The sequence below is a fragment of the Temnothorax americanus genome, unplaced genomic scaffold (assembly GCF_048541705.1).
Source record: "Temnothorax americanus isolate GAGA-0224 unplaced genomic scaffold, ASM4854170v1 Scaffold12, whole genome shotgun sequence".
In the NCBI taxonomy this organism is placed as follows: domain Eukaryota; kingdom Metazoa; phylum Arthropoda; class Insecta; order Hymenoptera; family Formicidae; genus Temnothorax; species Temnothorax americanus.
The window spans coordinates 3,234,621-3,260,173 of NW_027509253.1; the positions used below are offsets into that span (position 1 = coordinate 3,234,621).

A 25,553-nucleotide genomic window follows, 5' to 3' on the forward strand; every position below is an offset into this window, starting at 1 on the left:
TGACACGTGCGTCAGTCACTCGGCTTCCGTGTTTCGAATCAAGAGCATTTGTTGGAAAGTCGGAATGCCCTATAATTAATTCAATTTGGAGACAATACGATTATTAATAATTCCGACACTGATTTCCAACATTTATTATTTACGCGTCGTTAAATTGAGTATAACAATATCGTAGCCAGAGTCGCGGGACGAATCGATAAGAATAATTGCGGAAATTTTCACAGGATTATATAAGTAGAATAAATTTTAAGAAAAACTCGATATTATAGATTGACCCAAGTTTTTTTCCGCGTGACGAGCGATAACATTAAATTTGCAGAGCGCGTTACGGCGCGGGCGACCACCGTACCGTGTCGGACGATATCGAAAGAGAGATGACACTTTCAAACGTACGGCAAATCAAATTTATACGCCAAACACGATTCATTGTTAAAAATGCGCCGTCCGTTTCTGGCGTTGCTATAGAAAATATCGCGATATTAAAATCCAAACAAAAATATCGACGTTCGTTCCGACCGTATACGGAACGGAGGTTCATTCGTACGTCGCGAATAAAGGGTGCATTCTGCCCCGGCCCTTCTGCCGGCGGACGAGGAAGGACGCGGCGAACGAAAAATAAAAAACTCCGCGACGCACACACAGTCGTGTGAAAAATTAAATCGCGTTTACACGGTGTCGCCGTTATTTCATCGCGCGGATGAGCACGCGGCGGCGAGTATCGAGATCTGGGCAAACATTTTTGGCGCCCTTTCAGACGAATTAGCGGAAACGGCCCCCGCGACTTTTTCCGCGTCCGTCGTCGGAAATATTTCACGCTGAAAATTTTTCCAGCGCGGAAGACAGTCCAAACCCGCGACCATCGAACATTTCGCTCGCGAGATACAACGCGGCGAGAAGGGTTGGAAGGGGAGGGGGTGACAGAGCGCGTTGGGCACGTGTCAGGCGAGTGTTTTACTAGCCTTAATTTCGTGTGCTTTCGTAGCCAATATGTCGGGGCAGTAAATTCCAAACTTTCCGCCTGGCTTCGCGTTTCGGCATCGCGCGTTTTTGCGATCGCGGTTTTAACGACCCCCCCTACCCTATATCGCCCACCCGCGACTCACCCACTCTCCTCTCCGCCCTTTCGACCAACGGAGGTCCGAGGAAAAGCTGCCGGATATTAATTTTGTAAATAACGAACTTCCGGCGTCGACGAGAAACTTTACGCAGCACCCCTTCCGTCGTTTCGTCCCTCTCGCGCGCCCCCGTTTTCTCTTGCAGGCGTGGAGGAGGGCTCGTCGTGTCGTTATAACTACGAGAGAGCGTATCTCACGGGCGGGCCACGGAAATTTTTCCTCGGCGAGACCTAGGCGAGAGGCGGCACTTGCGAAACAATTACGAATCGTCGCTATTTCCTTCCGCCATTGTACGGCCGGGGCCCGTGAAAGGAGGGCCGAACTTTGAAATTCATTGCGCGCCATTGTACGCGGCCGCTATTATTTCGCGGCGACGGGGGAGAAGAAGGGGGCAGGCGCGTACGACGCACTAAAAATGAATAAGACAGAGCGATTAAATATTCGCCGAGCGCCCCGGTACAAAAATTCACGTTGGTCCCGGCGCGCACACATGCACACGCAGCATGTGGAGAAAGGGGAGAAAGAACGCGGTAAGGGGGGCGACAGAGAAAAGAGAGAGAGAGAGAGAGAGAGAGAGAGCCGTGAATCGATTGAACCAACATAAACGCGGTGGAGGACTAATAAAAAAAAAACAGTAATTTACTTACTAAAACATAAAGCCACGTCCGTGGCCGGCGAAGGAAGGCAAACACATTAAACATTTAGAGGGCATAATAACCCGGGCCGCGGCATACGTAATACGGCTGGCGCCCTTTTCACCGATAGCCATGAATAATGTACACACGCCAAGGTATGACGTAGGCTCGCGCGCTAGACTTGTGTGTATTTCACGGCGAGGTAGATCGACCGACCGGGCTATTTCCAATAACCGGCACCGCGCCGCGCCGCGCCGCGCCGGCAACGCTATCGCGCTATCGGCCGCGCGAGCGTCGGCGAGCGTATATAAGACCGGCGCGAGAAGGCATAGGGGGGGCTCAGACACACCGAGCCAGCCCCCTTTGTGTCCGCTTCCGTCGATTGTCGTCGATGCTCGTCACCGCTCCGCGCCACTTTGCCCTATACCTGTCTGTTTTACGCGAGTTAGCACTTGAAATAGAGTTATCGTCGGAGAGACCGTTCAACAGGGTCGTGGGGAACAAAATGTGTCTCGGGCTAAAAACTCGACTGACTTACTTTCCGCTCGTTGGAATTCACCCCCGTTTATTCTGCCGTTCACTAAGAGGCAGCCGAAAGAATAGCGTGCGATGCACCGCACTGCGACAGGGGTAAATTTGCACCAAAGTAATGAAAGGATTTCAGAGATCCAGTGTCTTCGATGAAAATAAATAAAAATTTGCGATCTAGTGAACTATTTCTTTGCACATTAAATATCTAAAAATAACAATCTTTTTTTGCATAATATATATATCTTTTTTTTTTTTTAATATAATATAAGATATAAGATAACATAATATATAATAATGCGTTTTTCTCATAGGATCTTCATACATACTTCTACATATGAATTTTCTGAACAATTTAATTATTTTACGAAAATAAGCTCTACGTTTTCCTGTGCCGCAGGGCAAGCATAATATTATTAAGTATTATTACGTTATGAAACTTACAGGAAAAAGTATAAAAGAGTAATTTTTGTACCATTCCAGATTGATTTACGAGTTTTAGTAAGTGAAACGCACAACGTGCCCGATGCGAAATCATCTCGTCGAGATTCCCGTCTGAATTCGCGCGGTAGCAAATGCGTAGTTTGAAATAATCGGTTGATGAACGATTGACCGAGCTCGCGAGATCCATACCGGCGATTAGGTCGACGATTAGCGGCGTACGAGTTTGTCGCGAATTACCAGCGCGCGCGGATCACCCGGAGGGGTCATGGCGATTTGTACATCGTATCGGGCGCGACGTGCGGGCAACAATGGCAAAGTAATGAAGTTCGCATTCCAGGCTATCTGGAGCGTAGAATGACAAAACAATAAATCGCTTATCGCCGCCGTGGCCGGTGGTGGCTCGCGTGCCGTCTCTACCTCGGTCGTTCCTCGCCGCGACGTAAAGCGACTCGCCGCGTAATTCACATAGACGCAACACGCCGCGATAAGAGTTTCGCCGTCGTTCAAAGCCTCGCGAGCGTAAATCCCCTCTGGGACGTGCGATCTGCGCGAAAATTAAATTTCACGCAGCCTCGGCGGTGTTTTACGATCGACGATACTGGAAATTCTAGAAAAGAAATCTTAACGAAAATCAATGAGGTTTTCAATGAATTTGTATTAAATAGTGCTATTTCATGATACGATACGATACGATTTGTATTAGATAGTATTATTTTACGAGCGTGTTAAGTAATTTAACATCTAGGTGTCCAAGTATATAAATTTAATTGTTTAAAAAAAAAATCACTTTGCTATTATCCACATCGGGTTGAAACGAAGGCAACTTATTTTTTTTAGCGACGTGATGGTTATAGTGAGCATTATGAGCTCGATAGGGTTAAAGCAGACCGCATCTCGGCTAAATTGCGTGTAGAAAGAAGAAGGGGATTGCCGACATGTCGGTCTTATTTCGCGTTATTCATCGGCGTGTAATCGCATTATTCATAAGTCGCTCATCTCATCTGGCGATTTTTTGCGTAATCATATTTTTAGCTTTACAATTGTCATTCTACCTATATACACGATAGCTAGAAAATGGTGTCTATATTTTTGTCTGAGGAACGATCTCTTATATAAAAAAATGTAAAGTCATGTTTATTGAAAGAAGAGCCAATGGCAGATCTCGAAATTACAACAGTCGATTCACGAGCTATTTAATTAGGCGCGATGATTTTCTTATTCGCGTAAAAGCATGGAGGAATCACGACGTGTCATGCTGAAATATATAATACAATAGTCATAACTGTCAAGTAATATTGATGAAAGCAAAGTTCCTAAAATTATAGCCGATCGACAGACTTAAGGGCTAATCTAATTAGGGCCGATGATTTTCCCATTTCTATGTAGAATCGCGGAGGAATTGTAATAAGTATGTCACGCTGAAATATGTACAATAATCATATCTATCCAAAAAACCCAAACAAAAATGGAGTTTTCAAAGTTGTAGTCGACTGACGAACGATTTAATTAAGAGCGATGATTTTCTCATTCGTGCGAGCGTGTGATAATCGATATGCGATGCTAAAATATACATAATAGTTATATGTATATACAGAGTGTCTACGAATGCCTCGGTCAATTAAGAATCGATCTTTCGGCTTTCCTCAGAGAAATGAAACTAACGCGGAGAAGTTCGAGACATCCTTGAGAGATATCAGAGAATTCTAATCATATATAAAATTTACAAAACCATCGTCGGCTGACTGATGACTTAATTATAGCGGCGATGAGTCATTGCTTCTGCCGGTGAAAAGCACGATTGAATTTCCCAGATTTGCGGAGAGCTTTGAAAAAAGTTTCAAGATTAATTTCCGCGCAATTAAGTAAGAATATTTATTTCCGCGGACAGTGCGCGGCTCGCGTCATTCGCGTGAAGACAAACGCAGGGGAAAAATAGCTCGCGATGTTTCCGCCGACGGACAATACGAGCGGAATTCTTCGGACGTTCAACAAATGCGGCGGGGGCCGGCGCGTATTATTCAAAATCATTGTGAGTACCGACGCTGTTGATAAAATATACCGCGGCACGGCTCGTGGAAACAGGCCGCGATAAGGAAAACTAAGGAAACGAATGGTGGCTCGCGCGAGGCCGATAAGAACCGCGTGATTTAATCCGGAACGAGTTTACCGTTCATGAAATGAAATGAAAAAAGGTAAAGGGGGAGAAAAGAAAAGAAACGCGGCCGCACACGTAAATGAATTGCAAACGGCAGCGAATGCTCGTTTGCAGAACGCCTGCTGTAATTATGTGAATCGAAGCAGCGTTTTGTGTTTGCAAAGTCCATTTGCGATTTTCGAAATTACCCGCTCGTGAAACGTCGTGCGCGCGTATCGGGACTTCCGTTTCGGGATCGCGTTAGAATATTGAAATCGAAAAAAAAAAAAATACATATATGTATATATTAAAGAAAAAATCGACTGCGTGACCGTTGAACAAATTGCCATTAAATTGACATGAATCTGGTACGTGCGTAGCGACTACAACTATAAAATTGACGGGGCAATCTCGCAAATTTCTCTCGAATACCAATAGTTTACACTGTCATTATTCGCCGCTAATTGTATTTTCCGGATAATCCGGATTTGCACTGATTGACGTTAGAGTTGGAGTATAAATTTACCGAAAAAGCCAGGGAATATCATTGCCGATCGCATTGCTCGCGCGATCATTTTGACACGCTCTCCTATATACTACAGTTTGCCCCGTGGTGTCGTCGCCGAAAACGTCGCGCCCTGGGCGTCGCATTCGTTTGGTTGACGAAGAGGCACCCGGCAGCCCGACGAACCTGATGGATTCACTCCCGAAAAGCGGGGCAGAACGAGAGCGAGAGCGCGGCGGTGAGCCCGATAAATCGCCGTCCTCGTCCTAGGAGGGAGCCGCGAGGGGAGGATTAGGGGGAGCAGGCGGATATCGTCATAAAGGCCAGCTCAAAAGTCAATCAAGCGGGCCGAATTACGTCGAAAAGCACGGCGGGGCGCGAGAGAGCGTGGGCGCTCCGCGCGCTCGCGCGAGCGCACCGATATACAACAAAATGAAAGCTATCAGAGGTGACAATCCGCGGACGACAAATCAGCGTGTATATTTAATGCCCGTGGTGCCATCCCCGCCCCCGAAAAAGCCCCCCCCCTTCCCCGACACCCGACGTGGAACAGTTTTCTCTCCCTTTCCCTCCATCCTTCTACATCGGCATGCTTGTCGGCATGCCTCTCTTCTATCTATCTGTCTATCTGTTCGTCTCCCTCTCGATTTCTCCCGTCGCTCTCTTCCCCTCTCTCTATCTTTCCCTCTCATCCTCCCCGCTTATCGCGCTTCGTCTCTCTTCCTCTCGTCGACCCTCCATCCTCTCCTGCCACCCCAACGCTCTCGCTCCCGCGTCATCACGTTGTTGCTCTCGGATATGTCACTATGCTACCGACATAACCAACCCCGCGCTCTTCTCTCTCCTTGCTCTCCTCTTCTCGCCCACTCACTCGTTGGGCCACCCTCCTCGCCGCACCTCCCCGCCGCACGTTATTTGCAACGTGTCGTACGCTCGCGCGCATCCCCGCGATCTAGCGCAATCAGTGCTATTATATTAATATTTATGCCAATCCCTCTCCGCTTTCGGTCGCCTCGTCACATTCTCTCGCGTTTTCTCTCGCTCCTGGCCATCAATGTGATGCCTCGCGGCGGAAAAGCCAATCGAAAACAAATCCACTGAACACCCATTCCCCTAAACTGCTCGACATTTCCGCTTGTTGATCCTCATAGATCGAAAGATGTATTGACGGGGATCTGAGGATAAATCGGGAACGATGACGGCATGTTTTCTTTATGGTCGATTATTATTTGCCGATCTGTCTCATTTTCACTAGAACATATTGCAACCTGCAATCTAGTAGCTCTGGAGAATGTTAAACCACATAGTAGGGTAAACTCGGGTAACATGGCGCATACATGAAAGATGGCCAACCTATGTTCTTTCAATCTAGCTCACCATGAAACATCGAATGAACATGGGTTGGTCATCTTTCCTGTATGGCCAATGGCCATCTTACCCGAGTTTACCTTATTGATGATTTTTTAAAATTTATGGAAAAAGACTTTTATTCTTGATGAAGAAACTGTGTAATACTGGTGGTTTATAAATGTTAATTACACGTTTCTCTATAAATTTTAGTGGCAATATTTTCAGACACATATACGAGTGGAGAAATGAGAGCGCGCGATATTATGATATTATATCACTCTATAGATATGCAATATTATTGCAATTATAATCCTGCAATGCCGGTGTAATGTTGCCATATGAATGTACGTCACGGCATAAGATCATATAATATCATAGTGGCATGCAGGCAATAACAATTATCCGAGAATACTAATTAAAATTATTGAAATTTATTGAAATTACCGTGTTGCCGCGCGACATAAGAAACGTTCATGCGGCACAAAGCACTCGTATTAGCTTGCGACATTACTTAAAATTACCAGGTTGCGCTCTTGATAGATAGCAGCAATTATACGGGTTGTCCCAGGTTCGCCGTCTGCCCCTTTAATAATAGATTTGTCGAACTCGCAGTCAATGCTCTTGCTGCGAATTAAAAACTTAAGAGGACAATAAATTTCATTATTATTTTATACATTTGTGAATATGTTATATTTTATTGATAATTCAATCTTGTAAGTAAGTATACAATAAGAGAGAAACAAGCAATAAATACATTATTTTAATAAATATTTAGATTGAAGTTTAAATTACAGATTTATTTAAAATTCAAGACTAAAATGATAGACACGCATATTTGACTGTTTGTGCTAACACTAATCCGCGCCCAATTTTCGATAAAAAGAGAGAGATGGTACATTTGGAACACCCTGTACACGCACGAGGTATACGTCTAAATGCGTTAGCAATATTCAACGCTGAAAACAAAATAGCAAAGTAACTTGCCGGCGATTAAATCGTGAAAGGTAGGAGTTTCACGATGACGACGTTTCGCGAGCAAGTATAATCTCGCGGGAAAATCAGACTGGCGATTTGAGCGTGAGATCAAAGATCGGACGGATTGCCTTTCGAGGGAGATGACTTTTGCTTCGGACAATTAGAAAAAGTGCCAGGGAACTAGTTATATTTTATCCCTTGACAATATTTTATATAATATATTCATTAGCCTTGCTCGGAAACGACCCATTTACGCCGTATGTAAATGTATGCGCGATAGATTCGATTGTATGTAAATAGTAATAGGAACTCTGGTCCTTTGCATAACACTGGGCGTTAACACACTTCTAGCTTTCCATGCGCGAAGACGATTATTATTTGATTTACATAAAAAGCGAGGACGCGTTTTTCATTGGCGTAGAGAGATTGCCGAGAAGCGATGAGAGAGGCGCTTTCCAGGCTGTAACGCTGTAATGTTACAACACTATGACTATACAGAAACGACCGGAAGCATCTACATGATATTCATAGAGTTTTGTGATTGTTGACTCTAAGATTATAGAATAATGATTTCAGTAAACTACATTATTGCTGTTACTAACAACACAGAATATTTTTGTTATTATTTATTATTTAGTCAATGTCTGATAATGAGATTAACACAGAAATATTAATATAGAAATTGGTTAATTTAAATTTTATTAAAGTAAGCTTCAAATCTGTTGGAGAAGTATTGTGCTCTATCATTTATTTTGCGTTCCTTTAATTTAATCGTGTTATGGCCTTAAATTTGACAAAAAAATCTATTTGACGTTTGTAAGTATGCTCTTGCGAGTTTAAAGTTATACAATTCTAAAGAATTGTAGAAAAAATTTTTGTTAGATAGAAAATAGTTTTTTTTTTTTAGTTAGTATTAGCATAAATATGAATATAAATATTTACACAAAAACGAGATTAAGTGTTGACAAGATCATGATTGAACGTAACGTTTAAAAAACATTTAAATAAAATAAGCAAGAATAAAAAAAATAAATAGTATATATACATTATATAAAGAAAGAGAGAGAGAGAGAGAGAGAGAGAGAGAGAGAGAGAGAGAGAGAGAGAGAGAGAGAGAGAGAGAGAGAGAGAACAGAGGACTGTGCTTTACACGCACAATTCTCACAAAATTATTCTTCAAAAATTTCTTTTACTTTATTCTATATTTCGAAAGAGATGAAAATAGTTTATCACGGATAAATAGTGCTTTCGTATAAAGGCATTAGGTACATATATAGTTTCCTTCACGGCAGTCCGCTTTATCGAAAATGAACGCGCGCAACTCGAGAACAAAGAGCCCTCGGATTATTAAGGCAATATCATATCCAATCCTCACGGCTTCATTGATCCGTCGAGAAGGTTCACGACGTCGGTTTACGAGCGATTACGCATTTCTCGAGCTTGTCGAGCCTCGGTCGAGCCGACCAGCCGCGAAACCGCGACAACTTTCTCTCTCTCTCTCTCTCACCGCGGAATCAAATTCATCCGAGATACTCAGAAGCGGATCCCCGCGTCCGCGACCCTACGGGCGATGAAGGGCTTGCGCCGCGAGTGCCAAAGTTCCCCCCGGAAAATTTGCAACTCGCCCGACAGATGCACCACCACTCGAGTGCCCCGCGGGCGGGTTTTTCTAAATTTCCTATTGGTCAACTAGATCGGGGATAGATATTGTAATCGCCTCTCTTAACTGAGTAATCGCCCTTTATCTCTGGGGCCTGCCGACCACCCCCGGCGCCGCCACCTATTGTGCCTCACCCTCGACGTTAGTGCCAGCGCCGCTCGATGTAAGCCAGGAACACCCTTCGGCACTTTCGGGCCAACTAATATTTATTGCCGTGTTACGGATACGGTTTGTTTTAGCGATTGCAGATTCGCGCTCTGTCGCCTATGCCTCATTTTTCATCCCCTTTCAAGCAAAATAAAGAATAAAATAAAAAAAGACTTTTGAAGAACAACTTTGCGACAGTTGTGCATGTGAAGCAGCCTCTTTTTCTTTTTCTTTCTCTTTTTCTCTCTCTGCACACTATATGTGCTTATTTTTTTATTCTCGCTTATATATTAATGTTTTTTAAACGCTAAAGTGAATTATGATCTTCGCAACATTTACTTATATTAATCTCGCGTTTGTTTAAATATTTATATTAATACTGACGATAAAATAGATGCTAATAAGAAAAAAAACTGGTAACGTATTATATTTTATCGAACTTTGCCAATAACATATTAATATTATTTTGTCTAATATTGTACGAATATATTGCTGTTGGAACAGTATTTATCGCGTGAAATGCGATTTGTCGATCCGTGATTTGGACGAAGCGTAACTTGGCTGTCGAAAGTATAATTTTCGAGACACTTGTTCTCCAATTTGTCCGGGGCTCGTTGACGTTTTGAATGCCGATTTCGAGCCCTCTCCCGAGCGCCGACCCCCAGCTGAGCAAAAATCAGTGTGCCTACTGCGAATTGCAGGTTAGATTACGACGGGCGGCGACGGGGCAAGCCGTCGATCGAAATCGCATTTCCGGAGGTACGAATTGGCTGCCCGGGGTGCCTGGCTCCGCTCCGCGCGCTCTCGGACCTGCCGAAATTCGATTGGGCACGTTGTTAGAAGGATAACCGTGAATTTCGTGGCACGCGCGCACGACATACGCGCTCCGAACGACTCGTGCGACTCGGCGCAATAGAATCTAGAAAGCGGAGCAGTTGCCCCCTGATATTGGCCAAATTTCCCGGAATATATGCTTGCTATAACGCTATTGTGTATTCGTGACGCGTTAATTGCGGTATATTCAGAATAACACAATTGTACATTTATGATAAATCCGAGCTGTTCCAACAATTTCACCTAAGAAATACTTTTAATATATTTTTGCACCCAACCTTATAGTAATTATTTCAAATTGTTGAAAAATAATCATTTATTCGTTTTCTACAGAGTTAAAATTGCGAAAATATTGCATTATAGAATCTACACTGAGAAAAAAATATTTTAATCCAAAAAAATATTTATTGCCTGTGGCTCCTAATAGCATATTTACTTACTTTTTACACATATTTATTTAGAATTTGATATTTTTATTTCAAATAAATATTTTTTTTCTCAGTGTAGGCCGTAACGTTTCGATCATTAGAGACGTGTGAGAAATACTTTGAAGGAGTCCTTTTTTTCGTAGAGATTCTGTCGAGTCAAAACTGTCAAAAGAAAGCGTTTTTATGCATTAGATTTACAATAGTGCATCTCGGCGAAAGTGCAAAGAGCGAGGGAGGAGCTTTTCTCTCGTGATCATCCGAAAGCGCTCCAGCGAGACGATCCTCGACCCCGAGCCTAACCCGCGAATCTAACTGGCCGTCTACACCGATAAAAAAAAAAAGAGAAAAAAAATTCTCGCGAGGGGGCAAGGAGAGAGGAGGGAGAGAGGAAGGAGTCGCGCAAAACCGCGAGCGGTCGATCGTGGCCGAATTTTTCTCGCGGAACGTACGGAACGCGATCTCTCTCTCACGATTTCCCCCTTTGGGGGAGGATCGCGCGCTCGTCGACCGGTACGCGGTAATTCGTACGTGATCGTATACGATAAATACGAGAAGAAAGAGCGGCCACTTCTTCTAGGTGCTCTCACGAAGTAGAAGACAAGTCTTCCTCTTCTCCTCTTCTTCCCTTCCCCTTCCCCCCTTTCGCCTGCGAATCGCGAATAACCGGCATCATCGCCGCGGACGATCGGCAACCGATAGCAATAACAACGGTGTCGAAGCGCAGACCGCGGGCCATAGAATTATGCATTATGCCGAATGCACTCGCTAAGCAGTATGATCGGCTCGAATGGCGCGGCGGCGGCGGCGGCGCGGCGGTTGCGGGCAGCCGAGAGGGCGACGAGGGGCTGCGGGGAGGGAACGATAGGCGGAGGCTCTCGGTGGTAGATGATTCTCGTGATTTCATGATCCGCGATATATCGGAGGGAGATTCGGAGGAGGAAGGAGGGGAACCGGTAACGAGCCGATCGTGACTCGCCGCTTTCGTATACGGTAGCTTATTCGCGAGTTGTTGCGGCAGCCGGCGCGAGCGGGATCCGCTGTCCCATTGGCGGATAGCCTTCCCTCAGAGAGCGGCGAGATAGAGAGAGAGTGAAAGAAAGAGAGAAACACAGAGAGAGAGAGAGAGAGAGAGAGAACTGCCACTTTATCGCGGCCACTTATCGAGTCGGTTCGCCTCCAAATCGGCCCAGCGATTTAGTCGATTTAGAGACGTACACGCGCGAATAAAGACGGCGAGAAGGAAGAGAAGGCGGAGGGAGGCCACGGCACGAAAGTGTAATATTAAAATAATATACCGATTCGATGTGTGTGTGTGGGGACACCTTTTCGTACCTCTGAATTTTTGTTTCAACTGATATTATTTTTTACTCTCTACATTTTCATATTTTTTAGGTTCTTTCTTCATTTTTTCAGAGTATATTGATTGTTTTAATTACAGTTAATTAAAGTCCATTAATGACAATAAATTATAAGAATTAATTAATAACAGATTAGAACCAAAACTATAGAAGCAAATTCAGAATGGAATAAGATTTATGTGTTAGTAGAATTCTAAAATAAGGCATTTTTTTTAAAAGATGTATTATCAGTTACGATTGTTCTTACGAGATCATTTTTCGCTCTTCGAATAAACGTTTTCGCTCGAATCTCCTTCTGATTTCTCCTGAATGTCACTATAACCCGCACCCGCGGACACCATTATCGCATCTGCTCGTACATACACAGATGCGACGCACCCCCTCGTTTTCTTTTCTCTCTCTGTTTACACGCCACACGACGCGAACGCGTGAGGCAGGGTCGATCGATGCCGACGATCGATTGTGACACACGCATTAGGGGGATAGTGCCACGCGGTAGACGGACGAAGGAACGAGTCCGACCAGCTGAGCGACTAACCAACCCGGGCGACCGACTGACTGACTGACTAACTAACTGACGGGGAAGTTTATCGAGTCGATATATCGAGTGAAAAAGAATGTGCTAACAACTCCGGCATAAATAAGGATCCTCGTCGGAGGATTCGGTACCGTCAACGGGGTGATTCTCATTAAGCCTCGAGACGAGGAGTGACGAGGAGACTCGTCGCCCGTCGAGTCCCTCCTCATCGAGTCTCCGATACCGAGGGGGCCGCTAATCGCCCACGTCTCTCGATGCAAGCTAGATTGCTCTTGGCCGGTGCTCGTACCTTCCCAGTTGTGTGGAATAATTTCTGCTATATCGTAATACTGCTTAAGACCGATAACACTGACTGGCTAAGAAGTATCGTGCGGGACAAAAATTTTATGTATTTTTCAGACAAAAATACAATTTTGCTTGAAGAAAACGTACAATCCTTTCATGTTCGAATTTCATAACGCTGACTTCTCTATATTCTTCCATTTCGAGAAATTTAATATAAATTTACATTTGTTAATGACTTAAAATATATATCATAATTGATGACTTAAAATGAGCATTTCGCTAGCAAACGCCATTTTGCTTAATGATCGGGCGGAAGGTACGATTTAGATAAATTAATCGATAATAACGAGCGTCGATATTAGTAATTAGTGTTAGTAATTCGATAACGAAGATAGGTCCACGATCAAAGCACACGGGCACTCGTTCTAATCTCCGTGCGCGACCGACGTTTTAATCATGTCCTCCGATATATAGCGGCAGAGGGCATTCGTATTAACCAAACTTCAATCTGCGCCCTAACGCCGAATTATCGAATAATATAACGTGTATTAGCGTGATCCTCGGTCACGCGGGTATTAATAAATTAATTTCGAAGGCACAGGGCGCGTTCGCGCTCGTCCTCGTTACGCATTCCTCTCGCTGTGCGATCAAAATTGTAATCTTATCTGATAAATTGAAGCTCCCGGCCTCTCCCGCTCTCCCTCCCCCCCCCAATGGCATTAGCTCTTAGTCCAGCTATCACCATTGATTTTAATTATAAAAGTATCGTATATAAATTGTAGCGTAAAGAAAGGTATAATCCTGCGTTTTATGTACGCGGCGCACGCGCAAGTATCACGATATCGCAGAGCTCTCTTTTAATGGGTCGTATAAATATATTTTCTGATGAGGTAGATGTGTAGAATTAACGTGTTAAAAGGAGACTCGACGAATCCCGAACCTGACGTGCGACGGTCTCATTCACGAGTCCCACTTTGTACTTTGTGCTTTGTTTTTTTTTCCACTGAAAACGTAATTCACAGGGACAACGGGCAATGTAAGGTAAAATGTCTGCACGATATTGTGGCGTGACACAGGCCATAGATCATCGAATAATGCATTGCATTTTGTCTATCCGCGCTTGAGACTCAATAAATTTATACGCGCATTGTTAGCTGGACTTATTCCGATCAAATACTGATACAACGCAGCGGTGCAGCAAGGTTACACCTGTCGTGTTTCTTTGCTAATATCCCGTAGGGATTTAAACACAGCCCCGTTGATATTTTTAACGAAAGATGTTCGCGCGTTATTTATTAATTGAGATAAACATTTCAGGCTTTTACGCTATCACACTGCTGCATTTTCTTCGAGTAAGGTCTTGTTATTTTATATAAATATGAATAAAATTAACATGCTGATTTTATTTGATCAAAGTTTAAGAAGAATTGAAAATATAATTAACATTTAATTTTTTTGTCAATAATTTCGATATTATATTTTTCGTTGTCCTTTGTTTGAATTATAATTCCAAATTTGGCAATGCTATGAAAATAGACTTTGAAGCGTTATTCAGCTTGTTGGACTTGAGCAAGCACTTGATGATCTCGTCAATCACCGGGCGCGCGTTTCTAGCGTTGTAATAGTCGCATGTTAATAAATTTGTCTATAAACCGTTGCTAGATGACGAGAGAATGACGTAGCGTCGCGTTATGCTTTATCGGCGGTCCGTTAACAAATTAATGCGCCGTGCGATCCTCCTCTCTCTCCTCCTCCTCGTCTCTCTCGCCGCCACGCCGGGATCGCCATTCCCCAGTTTCGGTTTAATGAGTCGTCCGGTATACGCATTAAAATCCCTAATTCTTATTCATCCGCCTCCGTGGATCTCCACAATTCGGGATCTCGCAACAAACCGACGATTGTTTCTTCTAGATCGGCCGCGGTTGATGATACGTTACGCAGAGGAGAGGGTTGTGCGGACTCGGCGGGAGGGAGGGGGGAGGTGGAGTAGGAAATCGGATCGCATGTCTACCACGAATCTTTCCGCCATCTTGCGGGAATTCTTTCCATGGCAGCGAGCGACGAGCGGCGAAAACCGAGCTCTGCGATTACATTCCCTTATAAATATGCAAATATGGCGGCACGGTGCACGGCGTTGGGGAGGTAAGAAGTCCGAGACGATAGCAGAGGGAAGAGAGAGAAAGAGAGAGAGAGAGAGAGAGAGAGCGCGAGATTAAAGGAGAGGGGTACCTTGGGCCTCTTCGTGATAGGGGACGGGCGAGAGCGCGGGCGAAAAGGGGGGGGGACTCTCTTTCTCTTCGCAAAAATAGAGAGTTTCGCGGTAATAATTATTGATTAGGTATTCGTGACCGACTCTACCATTGCTAGAACCGGTACGGTGCATAAGGCGGGCTAAGTGCACCCAGCTCGATCTCCATCCACCGCGTCGCTCCTCGTCGCTCTCCCTACTTCCCTATCTCCCATCCCTTTTACCGTGCCCTCCCCTCGTTTATTCTCCTTTGCGCATCTACACCCGCGTCTGGTTTTCCACGTGTCGTGTCCGTACACGGGAGATCGCGATGGAGATGTCTCGGGGATTTATCGGTCACCCTCGCCGTAAACGACCGAAATCTCTATTCTAGCTGTAACGCTCTTGCCGCGCCGTCTTATCGTGCGCGAAGATGCTCGCGCGCGCGGCGAAAGTTATTGAAGAAAGAAAGCTTAAAGGGGGGCGGCAGTGGCTGACTGGCTACTGAAAGATCCCTTACTTTTATACGTTCCGCCGCCGCCGCCGCCGCCTGCCGATGGCTACAAAAAGTTTATTTTCCTACGTGCTCGATAGACTTCTTATTCTATAATACGAGCGACTGCTAACTTCCCTATATCCCGTTTATGTCGCGCGTCTTCCACGAACATGACGAAGAAGAAGAGAAATCACTTACTCGGAGCTTCCAAGTTGATCATAGTATAGCCGTGATGGATAATAGAATAAATGAATAATTATTTTACTTGGTCTTTATTTGAGTAACGCGAATCTGTTAGACTTTCGTAAAAAATAGTAATCGAAATAATTTCTCAGATAAAGCTTCTAGTTTCCTATAATTCCGCATAATCTTTAAATATTACGGACTGTAGTTTTACGATCGACCGATTGTATAATCTTACAATCCGGTTCTATACACTCTGATTCTATTACTTTAAATATTTGAATAATTATGGCGCTCCATTACTTCTACTAAATATAATTATAAAATGTCTGATTCTCGAAACGTCTGAAGAGGGATCGACGTTGGGGAATTAGAGAGCGATCAGATCGCCGAAGATGCGGCTACCGCGCTGCCGATAATGCATCGATGCGCCCGGGTACGACCCGAAGGTACGAATAATAAAATCGGTCGGAGTAAAGACTGGTAGCCGGATTCCAGGCGGGCCCTTATCCGAAACCCAGAATTATCAAAATTATACCGACGCGGCATAAGGGCAAGGAGGCGCGCAAACGGCACATTATGATCGGGCGTGTTTTCTGCGCGAAATCGTCTTCCTTCCTAGAATCAAAATGCGCGGGGTTCGATACGCTTCGCGTGATTTCTTTAGAGTAGAGAGATAAGTATATACGTGCAAGCGGAGAAGCGTATATGCGCTTGGTTTTATATAAACGCTGCTATTATTATTTAATTATACACGACTGCCGGCCGTAATTTTTACTTAGCGCTCTTGATAATCTCTTTAATTCCGCGATTCCGTCTATTATCCGTGCCATTTATGGATCCTTGAAGCGTTACATAAGCGTTCTAAAACTATTGTTTTTAACGGAAATCATATAAGTACCAGAAGCGGCATCTGCAATACCTTTTAATCGCACATTTTTATACGTATAGCTTGTAGATATCTTCCTGTCGCATTTTTTTAACCTTCTAAATCTCGAGCCGAGTTTCCGAGCACCACTCCATTTTCTTTTCCAAAGAGATTCAAGCTGTTCTAATTTCGAATGGTTCAATCACCCGTAGAGTCGATTGACCGAGCCCTCGCATCGTTCGCAACCGAACGCCGAAATAGAGGAATGCGCTGCGGGAAGGCACGGTGTGCACGCGGCATTATCATTCACCCTGCCCATTATCCATCCACCGGCACCATCGACGAGCCAACCCCTATGCCGGTTCGCCCGGCAGTCCTCTACCTCGCGTTCGACGAGATGGAAATTTAGCGGAATCATTCGCGATTTACGACGGGGCGAAACGCGCCGCCACCCGCTGCCGCCCGCCGCCCGTGCGCACTTACTTCGGTTTATACGCGAGCAAGATGAACAGCGTTATCCGCCCGCCGGTCCCTCGACAATGACATAACCAGACATTGCAGCGCATTCACGAACGAGCGAGGACGATCGTGTGCCGTATTTCGAAATGGCCCTGATGTAATAATAATGATCGTTATTATTAACATAACGCTGTATCCACTGTGACGTTATAATAATATAATGATCACCGTTGCGATATAATTATATAAAATGATTCTCGCCGGTCGCTGTTTCTGAAATGGATAACGCTTGCCGAAAATGATTACGTGCGTAATACAATATATATATATATATATATATATATATATATAATTTATTTATATATAAATTATATACATAAGTTATATATGTATATAGACGTATAGTATATATGTGTATAGACGTATCACGCGTTAGGATTATCGATCATTTTCTATCACGGATCGGATTATCGTTCGATGCGTGACGACGATGCGGCAGCAACAGAAAAAGAGGCGGAGAAATGGAAATAGATTCGAGCTGGAAACAGCTTTGAGCAATTAACGAAAATTGTGCAAAATTTCAACAGCTCAGGCACTTTGAAACTTTCTAAATCCGATCGGCGTTTTAACCCGTATGACCCTAAATAACTTGAATAATTGTTCAAAATTTAAGAAATTGCTTCTAACTGCAAAAACTACGTTTTTAATTTTCTTTCTACATCCAATTCTTTCTAATTATTTATCATATTAATATATCATAATTTAGGGATTTAATTGTTAAAAAGTACGTTGTTTTAGAAAATAATAAGCGTTTCCATTTTCCCTTTCGTTTTCGGACGCGATAAAATATGCAGATCACGTGTGTACTCTCACCTCGCCGGGATCTTCGCTCAGCGGAGTCCCCGGCGAAGAACTCTGCCCTCCGCCAGAGAAATTTGAATATTTTCGCGAAGCGCGTAGAGGGCGAGAATCGATACGCGCGTTCGCACGTATCACATAGTGATAATCGACGCGGGCCGATGTCGGCGGGAACAAGTCCGCGTACTTCCTCGTAGAATAACAGACGCGGATGAGCGTTCTCTCATAACACTCGCCGTGCGAATATTATCGCTCGCCCTCTCGGCGCGGCTCGCTCGATCGGGCTCTACGCGCGCACCTCGCCGAGCAACAAATAACTCGCTGCTGGAGCGGTTTCGACGCGGCCGATCCGCCGCCGCCGCCGCCGGATCGCTCGAATTACCTGAAATTACAACAGCTGCCCGCAGAGCAATAACAATCGCGGATGGGAGCACTCGGAGACGAGGGCGCTGCGTCGGGGTAGTGCTTCTTTCCGGTTGGTCAGTCGATCGTCAGTAAAAAAGAAACGACGAAAGGCGCCAGGGAGCAAGGGAAGTTTTAGCATGCGATATTTATCATCTCTTCTATTAGAAGCATTAGAGATAAAAATGTGTAAATAGTAGCGGAAAATATTAATTTGCCGTTAATAATTTATATCCCATTTAAATTTAGATTGTTCTGAGAAATGAGAGAGAGAGAGAGAGAGAGAGATACACGCATACATTCATGAATATATAGAATCCTAATTTTCACCGACACCTTTAATTATCGCGTCTCGTCGAGCGGACTCGAGAGTGAATATTTCGGCAGCCTCGTTGATATTGCTGCTACGTCGTTGTCGACGTTCCGCCTCCTTTCTTTCCATAAGTACGTACACAATGTAAAGAGGCCAAACGTGTAAATTATTGTAACCGCGCGGTTTCACCGGATAAACTGTAAAGTACGCCCCGGCCACTCCGCCGCGAGGCCGTTTATTTTATTACATACTTCGTGGCTGTATGCGAAGCACAAACACAACGGTAAATCACACGTATCGCCGGGACGGCTGTTAAATTTAATTTACGCGCGTATTTGTGCATACGACTTTATATTTCCCATTAGCGGGATAAACTGACCTAATTCGCAGACCTCGTCGTACATCGTGCACGAGCGTACGTACATATACGTGTGTCTACGTGTGTGTGCGCGCCCAACCGGGTAAAAACAAAAAGGCAAAGAAAAAGGATGGCAAAGGAAGGAGACATATATATATAGAGTCTGTCCTCCAAAAATTATTAACAGCAGAATGCAAGCTATGACAGTGGGTATAAATGTTCTGGGTGGGAAATGATGGAAATTTTACACAATACAGCCATTTGTTTCCCAAACTTGTTAAACACATTAAGTTAGTTTAGTAAAACTATTTTTGTACGATTCAATTAATCGCACACAGAGGACGTACACCTAGACATGCAGCCAGAGATTAAATTTTTGCAAAAAATCTCGCCTCCATAAACCGTTTTCACGTCGCCGCTCTTTATTCCAATCCGCATGGTGTTTTACGCTCGAAAAAGCATGAAACGTCGATCGAAGACGTCCGCGGCGCTATCTTTATGATTTCTGAATTGCGGTGCGCGCGCGCGCGCGCCCCGCACGCGGAATCGTTGACTTAGAGAGAACGCGTGCTTCAGATTTTAGAGCTGCAAATTTTATCGAGGCTGCGCGCCGATAAGCCGAACGACGCTGTATACTTGTAAAGCGATTTCAGATAACCCGCGGGTATCGTGCCGCGCGTAATAGTCGCGACGACGACTGCGATTGTTACATAATCACGCTGTGAAATATTGTATCGATCGGCTTTATTTACGAGCGCTTTTCGAACGACGGACATGCGGAACATGCGTGTCAACATTCGTATAATTGTAAAAGAATACGTCGAAAATCTCCATGGCACTTCTGCGAACACCCGCGGGCAAACTTGACCCAAGATCAGCGTTTTTGTAAATGGTCTAATTATACAAAACAATTATTTTGATCTTTTTACGCTATTAATTAAATGAGAACATTCTCGCATATACTTGGTAGAATAAGAATGCACACGGAAAGATTTCGGAAGCCGCATGTTTCTAATAAAACTATTTTTGTATAGTTTGACTTAAGAACTAAATCGATGCAAATGTCGTTTTTTTTAGAAGACATTTTAATGACAGGTGTCTTAATTTCTATAAGATGCAGTGCGTTCCGCACAGCTTTATCCACGAACTTCTCGGTAAACTTTCAATTGACAGGACACACGATTCAGAGGGAAATGATCTTTTGTGTTAGAAGCGTTTAGGTATATCCTGCGTTTCTCGCTGTGCGATCGGACCTAAACGTATGTATAATTGCGTCGCGCAATCGCGCCTCTTGTGGAAACGCGTCGGTCAGTCACTCGTAAAAGTATAACCCGACAACGTCGATTAGCCGCCGGTCAAAGATTCCGAGGGTAGTTAGAATGCCCGGAGAACGCAGAGAGGGGGTGAGGGTGCGCAAAGTGCCGGGTAATTAGTTTACATCGCGCGACTCGCGCAAACCCCCGGCGCTGGTTGTCGATTAAATGCCGCCGCCGGTAGCCGTCGTTGTCGCGCGCACGTGCGCGATTAGATGCAGCTCGATCGACCTAGCTGCGTTTCCTAGCCTTTGCCCTGCCGATAGAAATTGGCAGGTTAAACGTCGACAAAAGCAACAGCCCGGTTTGTTGAAACTGCGCGAATGTCTCCGAATGATGGCTCTGTCATGCGCGATTGACTCGAAGAACATCTATAGCGACAGATGAATTGCGAATCTAAATGCTTGGCAATTTCAGAGAAATAATATTCAATAAATTGGCCTATCAATATTAGCACATTAATTCTCCTATGGCTGCCAATTATCTTATTCATCGGTTAACGTTTCAATCTAGCAGTATTATTCTTTGAATTAAAAAGATTAATGATAATTAAAACGCGTAGCTTAAAGACGCGACAATCGAAAGTCGTAGAGAGTAATCGAAGTATAGTAGGAGATTCTCCCCTCTCCTTAAAATGAGAGTCATCTCCGAAGTTTTCGCGAGTCGTAATATGTGAGTGAGGAAAACAGGATGTTTTATTTTCACGCATATATGACCGGCTTTGCGTGTCATTTTCTCACTCTCCGCGGAAGATCGCGACTTTTGCGCGCGCGAACACCATGACTTCTCTTTTTCCACATCCACCGTGAAATTGACTTCAAAGAGTCTCCGAACGCGCGGCGCGAAAGGTCCATCATTTTCCACCCCTCGCGGAAGCCAGAGCGCGAGTCTGGCATATACAGGGTGTCCTAGACACTGCGTGTCATTCGTCGATTGTCAGATTTTCCGATGAGTCTGACATTGATATTTTTTCAATTGAATCGAACGTGATCTATTTCTGCGTGTCTGTTTTCGTAATGCCGAGATTAATATTAGAAATCTGATTGGCGATCGCGCAGATGGCGATATAAATTTAGTAACTGTCGCGATAAAAATTCGAAAAGATTTGTTTCTATGTTCAATCATTAAGGAAGAAAACACAATTGACTTCTTGTTTCTAAAAATTGCTAAAAAAAAAAGACGATCGATATAAAATGTAATCACCGAGATAGCGCGGGGAAACGTGCAAGCTGAAATAAAACGCGAAATTTCGGAGCAAAAGAATTTTATGTGAGGCTAGCTTATTACATCTCGTAAAATACCTTTATGCGACGGTATACCGCGGGTGCCGCGTCGCCCGGGGCCACCTTGTATAACGCATATATATTCATATATACATATAGAAAAGGGTGCGAACGGACGAGCGGGAATGGGCGGGGCTGCAGATGCATTGCCGCGTGCATGCCGGGCTTTCTAATCAGGCATAGTACTTCTCGGAACGCATCCGCCTATATTCAATCAGTCGGGTTATAAATTTTCCCGGTGGAAACCGTCGAATATACGTCTGTCCGGTTCGTCGAACCGGGGCCGTCTCATTTGCGGCCGTGCTCGCGCTGCGCACGCGTCCGCGAATTTTTCCGCGTATCTGACGTCTCGCGCACCTCTCTCGCACTCGTCGCGTCCGATTGCGGCAAAAAGATACAGGACAGTCCGCGGTAATCGCGGCGCGCGAGTAATGATACACCTGTGGGCCCCGCTACGACGGGCAGAAGTGCGGGAAATACACGATAATTCCCATAATTTGCCACCGTGCAATGCGCGTCGAACCGATCTCATTCCCGCGTCGCGCCGCGTACAAGTAACTTCTTTAAAAGTCAGTTCGCAAAACTAAGCGCATCGCGACGCGCACTAGTGGCGCACACTGTATAAGTATACCGTACGCGTGCTCGTGCGGTGCAGACATTCAGCGGATGGACTATTCGCATATTCAAATGCCTCGCGGTATTCGTATTTTTGCAAACTTCTTCGTTAATACTTACGAATTACTTACGAATATAAGTACATGTAAAATCGTATACGATGAAAATCATATAAATCGAAACAATTATCGTTCGCGGGAAGGTGGGAAACAAAAAAAAGGGGTCCCTCGTTCCCGGCATGAAAATATTAAAACTGTGGAACCAATCTAATTATTCTTTTATCTTTGTTACAACGTAGAACGTCTGCAATTATGGTCTTTATGCTAAGCATAAACACATTGTTCCGAGCCTCACACGGTTTTTCCCTCGTGTGCGACTCATCGCGTTACTGCCCGGGGCCCTTCATTTTATTCCACATTTTCCGAGTAATTACCGAATGACGATTGAAGGGAGTTACGGCTGTTTCATCCTCGCCGGGAAAGGTGGGGCGATACGATCGAATTGTAAGACGGCGCGTAGCGTTACTATTTGCGCACACGACGCCGTACTGTGTACATAATATTTCTGCGCCGCGAGCGCAGTACGTGGAACTGGCTGCATTATTCAGCGACAGTCAAAGCTTAGTTACGTGCATTATGATTGCATAACTGTAAAACGGTCGCGTTGCGCGCGCACGCGCGATTCTTGGACGAAAAATTCGCACGTAAAGCACAGGGCCGACCGCGCGCGCGCGCGCGAGAGAGAGTATGTAAGTTTAATTAAATTCTACGTGCGGACGGCGAACGGTGAAAAAGCCGCTGTCGTTAGCGCTCGCTCGTATAACTTCGCAGAAATACGTTTCTTTGAATGTCGGTCTCGGTGCAAAAGGGGCAGCGCTGGGTAAAAGAACGGCTTGGTTCGGTCGGTCAGTCGCTCGGTCGGTGCAACCCGCTTTGCAACCCGCGCGCACCCGATTCAACGCCTTTCGTCCTTTCGCGGCGAGGCACTGGTATACGGTCGAGGTGAGCGCGCTCGGCTCGTTTTCCACCCTTAGTTATAACCGCCTATGACGTTCCCATGGCATAAACAAAGCGCAACCGCCAATTCCGAAGATGAAATATTATAAGTAATAACATATATCTATACCAGGGCAGAGAGCCGGTGCCTCTCCCTTGCTCCGCCGTGCCTCCTCGCGCCGCCTTCGAGACGAGAACGGGATAATAACACGGCACTAAACTATACCGAGGCCTGGATACACCGTATACCTACGTGTAATTGTATAATTATTATTAATGATATCGGGTCTCTTACCGGCTTAAACGCGCCGGAGAGATATCCGATCGAACGACGCTTATACTTACTTACGGCTAACTTATACTCGCGTATTTCCTCGCGCCTGCCCCTCTCTCTCTCTCTCTCTCTCTCTCTCTCTCTCTCTCTCTCTCTCTCCCCCCCTCTCCCTTTCCCTCTCTCGTATGCGTGCTCCAAATGGCGGTTGTCAACCTCTTCGATTCCCGAAGAACGAAAGCCGCGACTAGTGTGTCAGTTATCATTTCGTTCCTGATTGAGAAGCGTTTCTGAATAAACAGCGCTTTGTTAAATATTGCCGCAAAATTTTCCATGTTATAAGAATGGTTTGCGTATGCATTTCGATGATTGCTGATGTTCGCAAAAATAGGATTACGATCGAATTTAGGAGAGCGGTGGAGAGGAAATAGAGAATGATAAAATTATATTCTCGCTACGAGAGAGACATATAAAACGTAAAAGAGCTTAAATTTTTACCTCCACAAGCGAGATTGTATAGGCGTTGGCAATGAAAAAGAAAGAGAGAGAGAGAGAGAGAGATTTTTTTTAAAACGACAGAAGTATAAATCAAGCTTTAACGAACATTTCGATCAAACAAATGAGAATTCGTTGGGCTGACTGTCCTCTCGAGATATTTCGAGCTGACAACCATTGAAGCGTTGAACTTCGCGAGCCGCGAAGACGTCTAGTAATTCGCGGCGTTATTTATTGCGTCGACGGTAAATTTTCGATCGAGGCAGGCGGTCGATCTATCGGACGATGATAAATGGCCCGTTGCGAGTTAGGGCTGAGAGAAACGGCTTATGCGAGGCGGGGAATCGAGACTGTTAAACGCAGGAACGCGCGATTCCTCGTTGTCTTATTCGCGAACTTATTCTTCATCTGCCGCAATCACGGGCCCCCGCGCCTGTTACATAAGTTTGTCGTTTCGTTTCCAAGAAGAATGGCCTCTGTTTTCGGAATAGAAAGTATCGGTCAAATCCATAGACCGCTATGTGAAAGAACTTGCGCAATCCTGGGGCGATTGTTATCCTTTCGTTTTGCATTAGTTCGCCTGAAAAGAATAGTTTATTTTTATCTGCATATATACACGAACAGTGTAGCATGAAAAATCAAACTTGATAAGAAAGCTGAAAGCTCTCTCGAGACGCGAGCTTTCACTCGAAAGCTCTCGCGAGCGATTATACGCGACTGTAAGCGTTAACGACAACCCGCCGAAAGTTGGGTAACGACATGGTAACGGGTTTAGCCACGCGATCGAAGAAGAGATGAATTAATTCCCGCTTTGTAATGGCAAACATTGCTCAGACGTGTCGTGCGAGGAGGACGGAAGACGAGGGTGTAGACGATGTAGCGCGTCGGATGAGGGAGATGACGAAGAAGGAGAAGAAGAAGTCGGACGCGCGGAATATTAAGAGCTCATTAACATAAGGGGACAGGAGCGTGCGTGTCCTCCGCGATCGTGACGGCGTTATCGATTGTCGCCGTGGGTCCTAGGTACGAGCACGTTGCGCACGTTACAAACGCACCCACGACAATGAGGTGGACGAGGTTAAAGACACGCGCGTCGTGTAGCGGTCGCGTGGTAGGGGGGGGGGAAGAAACGTTGGCGCGGATAAAGAGAGTAGCGCGTGAAAAAGAATGGGCGAGAAAGGATGACGATGACGACAACGACGAAGGCGAGGAGGATCGAGGAAGACGGGGGGGCGGGAGGGGGGAACTCCCCGTGACAAGAAGTCGCGGCATTGTCAACTGCGGGGCCTGTAAGGCGCGTTTACTGGTAACCGTAACTGTACACCTGCATTCCGATCTTCTGAATAATGCCGGAATAATACTCCGTGGAAAGAAAAAGGAGGTGCGGACGTACATTGGGCGGCCGAGGCCACGAGTCAGTCGACGTTTTCACGCGTTTACTCATCGGCGCGTGGTTGCCTTTACACGCTCTTGGAAGAAAT

At 45.0% G+C, this 25,553-nt stretch overlaps 1 protein-coding gene across 1 annotated transcript in view; it reads left to right on the forward strand.

Annotated features, from left to right (window-relative positions):
- The window catches only part of LOC143893213 (protein bric-a-brac 1), a 361,046-nt gene that overhangs the window by 2,215 nt on the left and 333,278 nt on the right, over nt 1-25,553 (forward strand). The window lies entirely within an intron of this gene.